At 33.6% G+C, this 16709-nt stretch overlaps 1 pseudogene; it reads right to left on the bottom strand.

The window, feature by feature from the left end:
* Positions 1 to 12344: 12344 nt before the first annotated feature.
* On the bottom strand, positions 12345 to 13086 carry LOC129080017 (ATP synthase F(0) complex subunit B1, mitochondrial-like; annotated as a pseudogene).
* Between the last annotated feature and the right edge of the window lie 3623 nt (positions 13087 to 16709).

Consider the following 16709-nt stretch of genomic DNA (forward strand, 5'->3'; position numbering starts at 1 on the left):
TATGGACAACAGTGTGGCGATTGCTTAGGAAGGGAGGTATAAAGGGACTAAATAATAATGAGAAAAAACACAATAAAGTTTAATCAATAAAAAAACTAAAAAAACACTAAATTTAATCAGTCATAAGGATCCTTGGTTTCATTATATATTCAATTAATATTTTCTAAATAAGTAAGCAGTTTTTAAAAAAAATTTTGCTAGACTCCTCTGGTGTTTGATATCACTACTAGAAATATATATTGAGAAACAACAATATTAACAAACATCAAAATCATATTAAATTATTTTCTTTCAATTTGTCAAATGCAATAATAATTATGCTAACTTTATATAAATTATTTAATTATATGCAACATGTGCTTTCCTTATTTAGTCACAATGAAACACAAACACTAGCTTTACAATATAAATGTCAAAACTAAACATTATTGCACAGTATATTTTTGTGAACAGCAATAATTTTTCAAAATAATACAAATGTTCTTCATATTTACAGTAAGAAAATTTTATCTGATAAAATTTAATTCACTATTTTATGTAAAATTAAAAATAATCAGTACTTTCATGAAACAATTTTTGAAGGCTCAAATATAAGTATATGGATTTTAACTAGCAATTGTAGTCCGAAGACTTATAATATTGGGTGGGTAGGTGGAATGTTTATTCATAATCATTTATTTCCCTATCTTTCATATCAACCCATAACAAGAAGCCATACACAAAACTTTGGGGGGAAAAAAACTTACAAAACTTTTTTTTCTCTCATATTATTCTATTCCTTAATTAGAAAGATGATTGTCATTAGCAATTCTTTATATAGATACACACTCTTTAACTACTGGATTATAGAACTCTTCTGATTTTTTCTAGTTTTTGGATTATTCAGAGGTAAATTTTATTTCAGATTAAGGAATCAAACCACTGTAAAGGTTAAAATGGACAAAAGGTTGAGTTTCTGTAAATTAAACAGGAGTCATCTGGAGAAGACATAATTGGGAAAAATATGTGCACACACACACATACACACCAGGAGTGAGTATATCATTTTCACTTTTGCTGTTATCCCTCAAGTAAAGTCATTGGCATATTTAAAACAATAACATTTTATCTTTGGAAAACATTTTCAGTGTAGAAATTGGTGATTTAATAGACAACCCTGAGGCAGAAACACAGACAGATAGGAACACAATACTTGCAGCACACTTCTGGAAAAATAATGCTTTCTGAAGATATTTCTATGTATAGATATTGGAGATTTAATACACATATGGAGGCTGAGATCCAGATGTAAAAATTCTGAAGATAATCTAAAACTGTAAGTTTTTCAAATGTCTGTCCAACCTGAGGCACTTTATAATTGTGTATGATTTAGTTGGTGGTATGTATTGTTCATCTCTTTTTGCTAAAAACTAATTTCTGAATGTTTTTACTAAGTATATGGAATATCTAATATTGTTGAGAACACCCTATAATTTAAAATTCCCAGAGAGTGTTTCTAAAAATATATTAAATTAAAATGATTTTAAAATGATATAATTTGGTGAAAATACATAGAGCCACATAAAAAGTAGTTGAATAATAATTGGCAAAGCCAAAGCTAACATTTTTGTTCTTACTAGACTCAGGAAAAAGCCAGTTTGAATTGACTTTCTGCTCACAAAGTTTAATTTTATTTAATAATGTAGTAAGGTCATAAAAGTGTGTTGTTTAAACAAATATCTGTTTTGAAGTTCTTCAATGGATATAATTGCTTAAATGTGTTGTTAGAAACTTTAAAAATATAAAGAATGTTTGCCTTCTCTGCTCCTTTATTTAATTGTCCTGACATATAAAAATGTGAAATAAGTTGCTTATAAATTACCTGGCATTGCTTTTTCATTTGTGGGATCAAATCTAACTCCTATTATTTTAAATATACAAAATAATAAATAATTTTAAATATTCTAAGTGGTCATAATTAGTAAATAATTACATTATAATGCACTTATAGCATTCAACAATATGTATCTTAAAACAATATTAAAAAGTTATACCTTACAATACACTATTAAAAAGAAAAAACTATAAAATTATATATACAATAATATGCATGTGTTTGTGTATCTGTATTTATCTATCTATTATTTATATATTTATATATGTATATATAGTTTACGCAATTACATTTAACATTAAGAACATCTGGAAAAAACAGTCCTTTCTGTACCCATCACATGCTCATACATAACAGAAGTATATGTTATTGTATATGTATATTTAGAAAATATTCTTAAAAATTAAAAAGATAATCCAGTAATTTAGCAATTAATATTTTCTTTTTTAGAACCTCTTCAAAATATATATTAAATTGTCAATGTATCAGATGTATAGTGTTTACTTTAAAAGTATATCAGTTTTTATATTTTTTTCTTAAAAAGTATTTCAGGATTCTCTGTTTTTAAATGCCTGATGCCATCTCTCGTTAAGTTTGACATAAATATAAAAAAAAATTAAAAAGCAAAAAAATAAAATAAAGAAAAAATTAAAGAAATTGTTGGAAAGTTAAGTAGTTTGTAGAATTTAAAAACATTGTTTAAAGAATGAATCTCAAGAAAGGGACTATGGGTAACAAGAAATGTCTCTAGAAGCTTCCCATTGAAATGAAACAGGCCCATCATTTTCCAGCCTCATGTAACCATAGTGAAAGATCCACATTTTCAGCATAATGATATACTGATTGTCTTTGTCTGTGTCCTGTGCCCAGTACTTTTGGTACTTTCACTGGCAGTCTATACAAAACTACATGTGATAGGACATGTATATAATAATGCCTGAATAGTGCAGACAGAAATAAAAGACTAAAAGCATGCTGGCCAGGAAGGTGAAATGAAAATGTTTGCTACCGGTAGGGTTAGCATACCCACCCTGAGAAACAAATGCTCTGACTTCTGTTTCACTTTACAAGCTTACCTATAGAAACAGGTGTCTTTGCTCTGAAAGTTACATTCCAGTTCTCCATTTTGAGGAGTTAAATATTAACATTCTAGACACAGAGAAGCAAATCAAATTCCCAATAAAATAACTCACAAAATAACCCAATACATGGGAACAATAACAAGTGTGGACTTACGTTGAAAGCTAGAGGCTTGTTTTCTGAATGCTAATAAACACTGTGTAAAATGGAGAAAGTTTAATATTATTTGCATAGTATACGACTTTATGATAAAAAAATGCAAATAATCAAATCATATAAAAATCTGATTAATATGATAAATTCAACAGTAATGAACACAAAGCAATTTTTTACGTACATTAGAATACTAGTGAAAACATCTTATGTTAAACATTATATTACAAAATCTCAATAGCAATATCAGTATAAGGAAAAATGAAAATTTATGTTACATATATTAACTCAGAATTTTTATTAACAATCTGTAGATAAACTCATTTCAAATGCATTTAATAGTTAAATATGTTGACATAAAATTATTACAAAAATAAGATAAATAGTATTAAAGAGTGAAATTTCTAGGAATAAAAGTGATAGAAAATATAAGAAAGAAAATAATCATATTTCTGATTACAAAAGAAAGGGACAAGTTGCTGGACACCAAGTATGGCTAGAAATACAGGTTGGGACCAAAGTAAGTTTACAGTTTTTTGTTGGAAAATAATACAATAATTAATAATACAAGAACAAACTTTTGTGTACTCATAACTGTAAGTCTACTTTTGCCCCACCCTCTACGTAGCATTCATAATAAATGTTATGAAAAATTTTAAGTAGGCACTAATATGAGGAAGGTACTCCATCCTGCAGAGCCTTCCCAACCACCCACTGAAGAAGAAATAAATTGTATCAGACACAATGTGTCTGTCAGGAAAAGGGGGTGGCGATTCCCTCTTGTGGACAATGCTCCAAGCCCTCCTCTGAAATGGCTTTTATTGAGAATGCTATGTGCAGGGGTATACAGCATGATACCAAGCTTATCAATCTACATCAGAGGGCTGGAGATAACAATAAAAGGGACACATAGATCAGCCTTGGGTTAGGGTCTATCAGACATAATGACACCAGATGGTCATTAAGCAGAAGTTTATGGGCTTAGGAATCTTTTCCCCTGCTTTGAAACTAAACCCTTGATTTTTCCTTCTCAGGGCAGTGTAAAGCAGAGCAAGCTTCAGTAAATATAATGCGCTCTTTAAGCCAGATCTCCCACTGGAACCCCTGGTGCTAATATTGGGTCATGTCTGTCTGGTTGAGACTTACAGGCCTCTTTCAAGGCCTGGCTCATGCGGGACTACAATTCCTGATACCACACAAAGTGTTCCCCAACACTAATGGAAATATGTAAGAACATGGAAAAATGATAATACATTTTTGTAAGATGTACCTACTTACACAATATAACTACATTTATATTTTTAAAATGTATATGCAGAAGGAATGCAGAAAAAGCAAACATGTTAAATATACACATTTTTCTTTTTACTACTTTTCTTCATTACTCTCATATTCTATAATGAATAAATATTCCATAACAAATGTTAAAAGTCACACTAACTCATATAAATCACTCAACTCCTTTATAAAGTAATGCTCTCTTTTTTTATAAGGCCATTATTATTTTTAAAATATTTCTCAAATTATTAAGAGAATAATTCCCTGAGGAAGAACTGTTGTGGAAACATTAAATAGAAATGTCAATACTAAATTCACAGTGAACAAATAGTGTTAAAACAATAACAATGAAAGAAACTAAGGGGCTTTCTATGGTACTACTGTTCGGAAATGGTCACAAATGAGATGGATTTATCACAGGGATTTGAGATGGAAATGCTGTAAACACCAAACAACTGGGAATTCATAGGCATCCTTGAGGTACATTTATTTTTTTTCCAAGTCAATTTTTCTGAGAAATTATGATTTATCAGTCATCGTGGTGTATCATGACGCTGTGAGGTTGTGGACTCATTTTTCATGCTAAAGGAATGGCTGCTTCAGCGCTTTGTATGTAAAATTCCCATCAAAGTACATCACGAAGCATTTACACCATGCCCAGGAAATCAGTCGTCCCTTGAACACATTTGGTGTGGCTACAAATATTGCAGAAGAATGAGTTGAATGAAATGGTCAGGAAGACTTCTGACAAGTTTTAGCTCATATGGGTTTTCTAAGCAATAGGAAAAAAAAAATTCTATCAAAAGCTGAGATACAAATTCTTTTACCATCTCAGAACCAGAAAACCTAACTTTGTGTATCATTGGTAACACATTCCCTTTGCCTTGTGTTAAGTGTTTTTATCCAGGCCTTTTTTTTTCCTCTTTTTTTCTGGGCCTTTTGAAGGCAGATTTCAATAACTCAACATATATTCAAAGGATAAGGTCCAAGTAATTATGATTTTTGTTTACTTGGTCTCTTGTTCTCAAGAACTATTTAAGAGAGGTTATTTAGTTGTTCAAAATGTGAATAAGTTATTAGAGCAGTGATTTTAAATTTATGTGACGAGTACCAAAGATAACAGGACTCTGAAAGTACATATTTTCTTGCTACTGACACACCCAGTTGAAAGTAAGAAACTAACAATTTTTAGTTAGGTTCAAGAATAGTGCACCATTGCTAAATGAAAAAATAAATCATTAAGAACTTAACCTAATAGTGAATTGTATGAGTCTTCTAAACACGGACCTTTGAGGGGTTGATTTACTTATCTTTCATTCAGTAATCATTCAGGATTTACTATATGCTAGCCACATCTGCATTAGACGCTCAAGATCTAATGTTAAGCAAAACAATGAATTTTAACTTTATGCAGTTATAAGAAACACTTTATTAGTCTTTTATTTTATTATTGGGTCTTATATTAATTCATATTAATTGTTCTCACATATTTCTTTGGCTTCGTTCTCCAAAATCCACATTGTGATATAAAGTGTTTATTCCAGATCAGATGAACTTGTTCCTAGAGTAAACATCTCGATGAAAAGTTGCATAAATTGTAAACTGTTCTGACATACCTGAAGAATACTAATAGTCTACATCAGGAGGGTAAAGTGCTCATTTATTCACACCAGTTATCATATTGACTGAGATAACCTCCGAACATCTAAATTCTAAGATATTTAGAAACAACCATGTGAGCTTGCAAATGGAGCCATTCTAGCTTTTGAGAACCACCTGAGCATTACCAGTCATGCAAATACCTAGTTTAATGGAATAAAATGTCATTTTATGGCATGCCTGACATCTGATAAATATTTATATTAATTACTCTATTTATATTCAGAGCTATTGGACTGTCCATAAGTGCTATGTATTTATTGTTTTTGGCTTCACACGTATTCAGTGATTGTGGCTACACAGTTCATTTCTAACATCCAGGATGACTGGCTCTATGGGCATTGGTCTGTGTTTTTGTTTTGTTTTTTTCTCAAATTATAATAACTCACAGTAACTATACATACTTTAAATATAGAAAAATATGTGTATTTTTCAAACACCATTTTACAAAAGTATCATTTAATTTCCATATCTAAATTGTCAAAGGGAGTAAATTGAGTCTATACATTTTAATTATATAAAGACTGTTCTTCATTTCACTGACATATAAAGGAGAGTTTTATTCCATTTTCATGAAAGGTCTTTCTTAAATAAAATATAATGCAGATTTCCTTCTTGACTCCTGTATCTAACTTATGAATTTGACTATTTTATTTCCCGTACCCATGAGTTGTAATCTCTTTAGTATTTTAGAAAAATATAAGCAGAGTATATGGTTTCCACTTGTCTCCATGATATAGGAAGATGATACATTTTTTTCCAGCATACATTGACTAAGCCAGAAATAATAAAAAAGAAAAAGGATGGCTATTTGCCATTACTTGGATTACTGTCTGCACATGTGAGAAGTGCTATTTTCAGTAAGCCTTCTAAGGCCATGGAAATAAAAGAGGTGGGAAGGCAATATTGATATGGCAAATTGCTTTTTTTTAAAGATGCTTTTTAATATGGATATGGCTTTATAATCTGTCAAATAAAGATGGCACACCGAGATAAAAATAAAACATCAGAACAAAAATGTTCTTTTCTTTCCTGTGAATAAATTTACATGTCAGCCTAGTATCTGTCAGTGCATCTGTTGAATGAATGACATGTCTTAAGTAAGTAAAAGCAGGAGAGTGACTAACAAGGAAACCTAAAAGGAGAATTGGCCAAGTTGACAGCCTTGATGAGTGAGGGTTCTTCTGTCTCACAGAATGTATTCAGTTAGAAAAATGCTTCCAAGCAAGTAAAGAAATAGTGACAAACTACCAATTATGATGGAGGAAAATGTAAACAGAAATGCAAATTCTGATGTTTGGGCAGTTTTGATAGAGTATTCAGTAGTCTGTGGTAGGATTATCTTTCCAACCACGGGGTAGTGACTCACTAATATTTCCTTAATATTGATTGATATTACTTTGTTTTGATACTACTATTCTTTTGCTAGGATCAGAAAGAGCCTTCATTTAATTTGCTTAATCATGATTTTGGAATAGCATTTTGGAAAAGACTACTATGTTACTTATGGAAAATAAAAAAAGGAAAGCTACAAAGAGATAACTACAGACACAATGTTTTTTTGTAAAGCATATTAGGGTGCCTATAGTCTTCGAACTCCTAGAACCCTCTGTATATCTCAATAAAACCACTCTAACTTAAGAGAGTGTATATTTTTATTACAGTGCATAAATTTTAAATGGTTAGGATTTTTAAGTGTAGCTCAAACTGACAGTCTTTTCCTTTCAAAAATAATATTTAATTTAAAATTTAAAGATTAGGGACTCCCAATCAAGATGGAGATGCAGGCAAACACACCTTGCCTACTCACACAACCACATCAAAATCACAACTATAGAGCAATTATCACTCAGAATTGTCAGAAATTGAGTTGAATGGAAGCCCCAAAACTAAGGCATTAAAGAAAAAACCACATCCATCCAGGCAGAAGACATGGAGATGTGGGACAGGCTGGTCCCACACCCATGTATGGTGGATTAAATTTGGGAGGGGTATCTCAGGATTGAGAAGTCCCAACCCCACACCAGACCCCCCAGCCTAGGGTTCCAGTGCCAGGAAGATAAGTTCCCATAACTTCTGGCTATAAACACCAGTGGGGTTGGAGTCAATGAAAGTAACTTCTGGAATCCCAAGCAGTCCCTCTTAAAGGGACCACACACGATTTACTCAGACTCACTTGCTCTGAGCTCCAGCACTGGGGTGGCAGCTTGAAAGGCATCGGTGACATAGAGGGGGGAACTGAAGTGTCTGACATCAGGGCAAGAGCTGGGGGAAAATTTCTCCTAGACAGAACAGTGAGCAGAGGCCATTATTATTATTTTTTTTTTCCTGAGCCTCTCCCACACAGAGCCACAGACTTGGCAGTAGAAGCCATATCTGATACTCCAACAAACTGGCTAACAAAGTTGACTCCACCCTGAGGAATCTATGAGGCTCCACCTCACCCAAATCACAGGCCCATCCAAGCTGTATACAGTGGCTTTTCCATCATCCTAAATTCTCTCAAACAAGCAACAGCTAGCTTCAGCAAGCCCCCAACCTGGGTAACTCTGGCTAAGTGGTCCCAGCTATGGCACAAGCAGCAGCAAGCTTTGGACCACAGTTTGGCTTCATCTGGGAGCCTCGACACCTAGCACAAATAGCAGCCATCTGCAGATTGTTTGGTAACTAATGTTGGTTGGTTCCAGGAAGAACACACATGCTAGCTGACCTTAGCCTACACTACCTGGGAAACCTCAGAGCCTTCACACCCAGTGGACAGCAACAGAACATGCTGGAGCACCCCTACCCTGTCCCTGTACAGCTGATCTTCCACAGAGGGCAGATGTTGGTGGTCTGCGGTCACAGCCAGTCCTTGCAGCTGAATGGCCTATGTAAATCTTTCCCATTTACCTGCCAACAGCAACCAAGATTCAACTACAAGAGGAGGGTGTACTCAGCTGACACAAAGGGTACATTTTGAATACCTATTTTGGATGATAGGGGAGGTTTACCCCTGGACCCTACAGGATACCTACTATATTAGGCCACACTTCCAAGACAGGGAGTCATAGCAGCTTTACCTAATACATAGAATAAAACAAAAGGAGGCTACCAAAATGAGGAGTCAAAGAAACGTGGCCCAAATGAAAGAATAGATCAAAACTCAAAAAAAGGAACTAAAAAAAATGGAGATGAACAATCTGTAAGATGCATAATTCAAAACAATGGTTACAAGGATGTTCAAGGAACTTTGTGAGGACCTCAACAGCATAAAAAAGATCCAGTTAGAAATGAAGGATACACTAATTAAAACAAAAAACAATTTACAGGGAATCAACAGGAGAATGGATGAAGCTGAAAATCAAATTAATGATTTGGAACATAATGTAACAAAAAACTACCAATCAGAAAAACAAAAAGAAAAAAGAATCCTCAAAAAACTAGGACAATGTAAGGAGCCTCTGGGACAACTTCAAGCATAAAATATTTGCATCATCGGGGTGCAATGCCAGAAGGAAAAGAGAAAGAACAAGAAATTGGAAATCTATTTTAAAAAAATAGTAAAACATCCCTAATTTGATGAAGGAAATAAGCATGCAAGTCCAGAAGCATAGAGAGTCCCAAACAAGATGGATACAAACAGGTCAACACTGAGAAACATTGTAGGGCAGGTAGAGGCAGTCTGGCTCTCTCACCCAGATGCATAGGTAACCAGAGGGAGCAGCTCCTCACAACCTTGAAGGAGTCTAATAGAGCAGAGTTCCCACAGCCTTAAGTCTGGGTCTTACAGACTTGAGCCCGAGTACAATAAACTGCTCCATAGCCTTGAGTAGGTTCACATGCACAGCTCATGATAGTTACTTCACTTTCTGGCCTGTAGCCTGCTTTGTTTAGAGGTAGTGTTTAAGATGTAGGAACTTTGGATGAGGTGGGGAGTTGGGGTATGGACTTGGACACAGACTTGAGGCCTGCGTGACCCTCCCAAATAAAGGCCTGTCAAGCATCTCCAAGCATCTCCATGTTCTGTCTACCTGAGCCCAAAGCTGACCTGCCCAGTCTAGAGAGGTTGAAACACACACATCATAATTAATATGCCAAAGGTTAAATTAAAGATAAAAAGAGACTTAAAAGCAGCAAGAGAAAAGCAGTTAGTTACCTACTGGGAAGCCCCCATAAGACTGTCAGTTGATATCTCAAAAGAAACTCTGCAGGCTAAAGGGACTGGCAAAAAATATTCAGTCACCAAAAGTAGGGACCTATAGCCAAGATTGCTCTACCCAGAAAAAAAAAAAAAACTAAAGGAGTTCATCATCACCAATACATTACTATATGAAATGTTAAAGCGGCTTATTTAAGGAAAGAAGATCAAAACTATGGGCAATAAAATGACAATGAACACATACCTATCAACAATTGAATAAAAATTTAAAAAACTAAACAAACTAAAAGAACAGAGACAGAAACATAGATATGGAGAGCGTTTTAATGGTTGCCAGATGGGAAGGGTTTTGTTTGGGAAGGGGTGAAGAGGTGAAGGGACTAAAGTACAAATTGTTAGTCACAGAATAGCCATTGGCGTGTACAGTACAGTATAGGAAATGGAGTAGCCAAAGAGCTGATATGCATGACCCATGGACATGAACAAAGGTGTGGAAATTGCCTGAGGCAGTGGGGAATACTGGGTGGGCGGGGCGCTCAGTGTTTACTATGTGCCAAGATCTGTCTGTATTTTGCAGTATGATCGCATTTAATTCTTCTTAAAACTAGTTAAATCAATATGCAATAAATGTTATGTTCCTTCATTGCCTTTTAATGAAAGTTTAATGTATATTTCTTATTTTTCCTTTATATATTTTTTGTTTTAATTATTATGAAAACCAAAATATGGCTAGAGGAATGTCTTGATCTAAAGACATCCTTAGCACTTAGAAGAGTGATTTGTGGTTAGAGTAGGTACTCAAAATATTTTTTACATTAACGATGTTATTTATCTTTACTTGTATGCCAAAACACCTGAAAAAGATAAGATGATGCTGGCTGCAGTTAAAACAAATACAAACCATAAATGACAAACAGTAAGACTATATCATTTCCTATGTAGCAAATGTCTTCAGATTTAGGATAGGTTCATTGAACAGCTGTACAATGTTTTTAAATACTCATATTTTCTTTCTCCCCACTCCCTGCCCCCCGATCCTTCTGTTCTGTCATCCTTAGTGTTATAGATTTTATCTTCTAGCTTTCTAGCTTGTTCCTTTGTGGTCATAAAATTGTAGTAACCTAGGGAGTTAACTTGTATCACCCCTTCTATCTTTTTTCTCGAAGGTCTTTGCAGATGTCTTCTCCTGACATATTAGCAAAAAATGCATCCTATCCTCATTCCTTTGACACTCTCCTCTTCTTAATTTATCAAAATTCATTTCCTAGAGTCAGAATGCTTTCTTGAAGATATGGCCACCTGGCCATAATAATAATAATATTATTATTATTATTAATTATTATTATTATTTGATAGCAAGGAATAAGTAGAAATAGAAGGAAGCTTGGAAAGCTACCAGGTATGGATGCCACAGAATATCATCAAGTAAGCATTAAAAAATGCATGAAAAATTCTATCATTGTGAAAAACTTTGCAATAAATTTTTCTGCTGCATGTAACTCACCAGAGAGCTGTCATTTTGCTTCAGAGGAACTCTATTTGAAACACTACTAGAGTAATCATATGCTCCATTTTTAAATAAAGCATTTAATCTGAGACTGAATGGATTCTCCTATATAAATAAAACACAAAAAGTCAAAATATTGAATTATCAAAACAGTGATAGTTATATTGAATTTATCAATTTTAATTTAGATAATACAAATAATTATTTTGAGAACTAATCATATCTCTTATATGTTTTCACACAACAATGCACACATTCTATATATTTTTCTTTGAAATCCAAAATAGAGTTGACCTCCATATTTTTATTTTATTTTATTTTTTTGTTCAACTCTCACTTTATTGTAAGATGATGTAATTAATTACAAATTTAAATGTTAACTTGGTAGTCTTTAGTCAGTTACCAAATATTATTAAAAGCATATTGCTTATTCAAAAGTGATCATGGAACCATTCAAAATGCAGAGCAAGTAGGGCAAGAAACATCTCACTGGCCAATAGATTGTTTTAATTCTGTCGTTATATGAAACTCATGCTTTTCATTTTTCAGTGGGGTAAACTGGAGTCCAGTAGAAGGTGATACAGAAAGCTTTTCTCACAGCCTGTTTCTACTCAGTCAAGTGTTTCTAGCTGTTTCAATGTGGAAAGATTTGTTTATATAACTGGTTGTGCTTGGGCCTTCTTTGCAAGCAGCTTTAGGTTGGCAATGCACTTGGCAATTGTCTCCTTTCCCTGCACCATATGCTTCTCCACCCAATTTAGCCTGTTCTCTTGCTTCTTCCTAGCATCATAAACTGCACGGGGATAAGATAGTCTGGGTGATTCTTTACCCTCTTGTATACTCTATGCAGTAGTTCCCCGTAAGTAACTTTCAAGGTCATAGCAGTGTTATTCCTGTGGACATCAAAAAGGTAATGGCATTTTTGAACCAGTACCCGCTCGAACTTCTCCAGATCAACTGCATCCTGGATGTTTTTGATGGAAGCCTGTTTTGCTTCTTACTAGTTGGGCAATTTTTGCTCATTGAGTTTATGAGCAAATTCCCCAATGGAGGCGCCGTATTTTTTTAACTATAAAGACAAGCAGCCCTATTGTTGATATGGCAGCAATGGTCTCTGGAGTAACCACATATATTACTTTGGATAGCAAATACAGGATAAGCCCAGTTCCGAGCACACGGGGTCCTGTTACACCAGCTTTAGGATAAAGGAACTGGAAGAATTCCTCAGGCATCAGCCTATGACGAAGTCTTCGTCCATACGCTGGAAGAGGAGGTAAAGGGGCTGCCCAGCGTGGAAGACCCTTGTTACCTGCAATACCCCTGGACAAGGAGGGCTGTATTCTTCAGAGGGATGGCTGCTATGGCAGCAGCAGAAAGAAACACTCAAGACAGCATGACCAGTGAGAGTCCACTTGGAGTTCTTGGCATCCCAGTGACGCCATATTTTTAACTTTATTACTTTGAGTGGCTATTCTATCACTTTTGAAATATTTATAGTTTTAATGTTTTTATAATAAAAGGTGATAATACTTTGAAAGCTGTATACCATCTTTCTTCTCCTGAAAATTAAAACAAAGGAAGATAATGGTACTATCATCTTTCATGACTGGAAGATATCCATCATGAGTGTTTAACAATGTAATAACATCAAGCATGGAAGGAGTTTCATATTTTGTTATATTTGAATAGGTCAGGTGCAGCAGAAGTAAACAGTGTTTTCTTTTGTTTTGTTTTTTAAAGTAATGGTGAATAAACTCTGCTGAAAACACCTATGTTTTCCAGCTTGAATTTTCAAACAAAGGAGCTCTACCAGATATGTTCAGGTGTCTTTGCTTCACTGGGATTAAAATATAAATTCACACTAATGTATCCTAATTATTTTGGTCAGTTGTCAGAGTTCACAATATTTATGATGGCTAATGTAGGACACTGAGCACTGAGCACTTGCTTTCTTACAAGCTCTAGGTACGTCTGAATTTTTTCCTTTTTTAAAAATTTATTGGGGTGACACTGGTTAACACAATTATACAGCTTTCAGCCCTGGTCATTATGGTTCAGTTAGTTGGAACATTGTCCCATACACCAAAAGATTGGGGGTTTCAATTCCAGGTCAGGGCACTTACCAAGGTTCATTTCAATCCCTGGTTGGAGACCATATGTGAGGCAACCTATTGATGTTTCCCTATCACATCAATGTTTCTCTCTCTCCCTTTCTCTCTAAAATCTATAATAATAATAATTAATAATAATAATAATAAAGCTGTGGTACATTTACACAATGGAATACTATTAGGTCATAATAAAAGAAGAAAATCTTACCCTTTGCAACAGTACAAATGGACCTGGGGAGCATTATGCTAAGTTAAGTAAGCCAGTCAGAGAAAAATGTGTACTATCTGATTTCACTCATATGTGGATTTTAATGAACAAAATCAACTAACAATCAAATTAAAAACATACATAGATAGAGTAGACTGATATTTGATGGGGAGAGGTTGGGGACTATCTGATTTTTAACCTACCAACAGTAATTTAAGGTGGAAAATCTTATCCTCATAGACCAGAAGAAAAAAACAAAACACAGAAAATAAGTAGGAAAACAAAATTTATTTACAGATTAGCCCAAAGTCAAAACTGCTTTTATTCTTTCTTCTTTCTTTTCTCTTATCTCTTCTTCTTTCCTTCTCTTCTTTTTCATACTTCATCACACTGTTATCCTGAAAAATACATGTTGTACATTACTTTTTATGTTGTACATAGTGTATGTACCATACATACACTATGGGTAAAGCCAGGTAAGTCTTTATCTGGGGTAATAAAGGTGGAATGGCAAATCTTATACACAAACAGTCTACATGTAAAGACATTCACATTTAACTTTACAGAAACATGACAACACTTTAAGAAAAGTGACCAATGGTAACATCACATCACCAATAATGGAACACATCAACCTCATGTCTCCTGAGAGGAGAGCACAATACTGTCGCTAAGTATTCCTACCAAAACTTTATGTCCTGAATCTAATCATGATAAAAATATTATCCAACAAACCAAAATTAGGGACACTGTACGAAATGTGTGGCCTTTGCACTTTGGAATATCAAGCAGAATTAAAAAATTAAAGAACTTTCTGCATTAAAAACTAATAAAACATGATAACTAACTGTGGTACCTGATCCTGCATTGTCTTTTGCTCTGAAGGGTGTTATTAAAACATTTGGTAAAATCTGAATAATGTCTGTATATTAGATAATAGAACCATATTGAGGTTAATTTCCTGAAATTGTTACTTGTGCTGTGATAATGTACAAGAGTTTTACATTATTAGCCCAGGTTTTTAGAAAATGCATATTAAAATATTTAGGGGTGAAGGAGTACCATATCCACCATTTATTCTCAAATATAGTAAAATGTTAACATTTGGGAAAAGAAATTAATGGGATGCTTTGTGCTATTCCTGCAAATTTTCTATAAATTCAAAATTATGTCAAAATAACAGTTAGGAAAATAAAGAATAAATCTATAGCAATCACTCTTTTCCTCTTTTAAAAATACACACTTCTTTCTGACCTCAAATTATTGACGTTAAATGCAAAGAGAAATGCAATTACAAATTCCTAGCCTTTATGTTAATTTATAATATACATCAATATTTTAGTTCCAATGAAACTTATGAAACTTGCAGCATTCAAGACAATTGTTAATGTTAATTCTAGTATTTATTACCATATGAAGCTCTTTGTATAGTTTTCTTACTCTTTTCCTTCCTTAACTAATTTGTGTACATGTTTCTGACATCTGTAGAGGTATTTTGACTTCACTGGAAAGTCTCAGGAAGCTGAAGAGATTGCTGTCCTTATCCAAGCAACATACCAACTGATTTTATACAAAACCTTATCTTTTTGTTCAAGTCATTAAGGCCTATTGCTCTGAAAGGAAACTGGGGGAATAACAAAATGTCATGTATTACCACTGGCAAATGCGGGTCAAAATGTAACTTAAAATTATGCAAATCCATAAACTTTCCTTAGATGTTTTTTAAAAATTGCATTCTAAACCTGGAAACACTGATATTAAAATGATTACAAGAGAAAACATTTTTTGCAAATGGCTGAAAAGAGAAAATAAAATTCTATCATGCATGATTTAAGAAAGCATGGTCTACTCTACTAAGGCAAGTAATTCATGTGAAAAATTAAATTTTAAGCTAACATATTTTATCTTTCCAATACATTCAGTATTTCCATGTAGTTATACATATGCCAACTAAGTCATACTCCCATGAAAATAAACTATACTTACAAAAGGCATGACTTTTATATAAATGTAGGAAGAGGAGACCAAGAAGCTTAACTAATCATTGACTTAAGGGGGGTGTTTCAATCACACACATTGTGCTTAGTAACCTTTGATCTCCTAAGAAATTTTATTCATGGCAGTCTAATGCAGAGAAGAGCAAATAAAGTGAAAACATAAAGGACAATGACCCAGGGGAAGTATTAATATACAGCTGCATTTTAGTATAATTTGTCCACATAACATTAATCACGTCTTGGATTTCAATTTTTTTTTTTTTTGCATTCAAGTACCTCAAAAATCTTAGTAAAGTTAAAAAAGTGTATGGATCATGCAAGTTGGTCAAGTATTATTACTTATTTTATAGGGAACTAGGTCAATATATAGTAAAATTTAAAGAGTATTCCAAAGCAAATTATCCTTACCTGTGGCAAATATTTTAGCACATCAGGTTATGTCCAAAGAACAAATGAGGACAGAAATAATGCAATGACAAACTGGCAGAGGGAGAAACAAATATTTTTAGATTAAAAAAAAACCCTGATTTTTTCTTTATTAGATAAAGCAAAAATAAAGATAAAAATATCAGGGACACACCATAGGTAATTGTTTCTAGAATATTTTAATCATTGGAGCAGCCCATTGGCAGGGCTTATGCCATAGTGCTGAGAGTTGGCCATAGAAAAATCTTGATTTTTTTTTTAAAGGAAATTAAGAGA

Source organism: Pteronotus mesoamericanus, unplaced genomic scaffold (genome assembly GCF_021234165.1).
Source record: "Pteronotus mesoamericanus isolate MK-2021 breed Mesoamerican mustached bat unplaced genomic scaffold, CSHL_Meso_final contig_82, whole genome shotgun sequence".
In the NCBI taxonomy this organism is placed as follows: domain Eukaryota; kingdom Metazoa; phylum Chordata; class Mammalia; order Chiroptera; family Mormoopidae; genus Pteronotus; species Pteronotus mesoamericanus.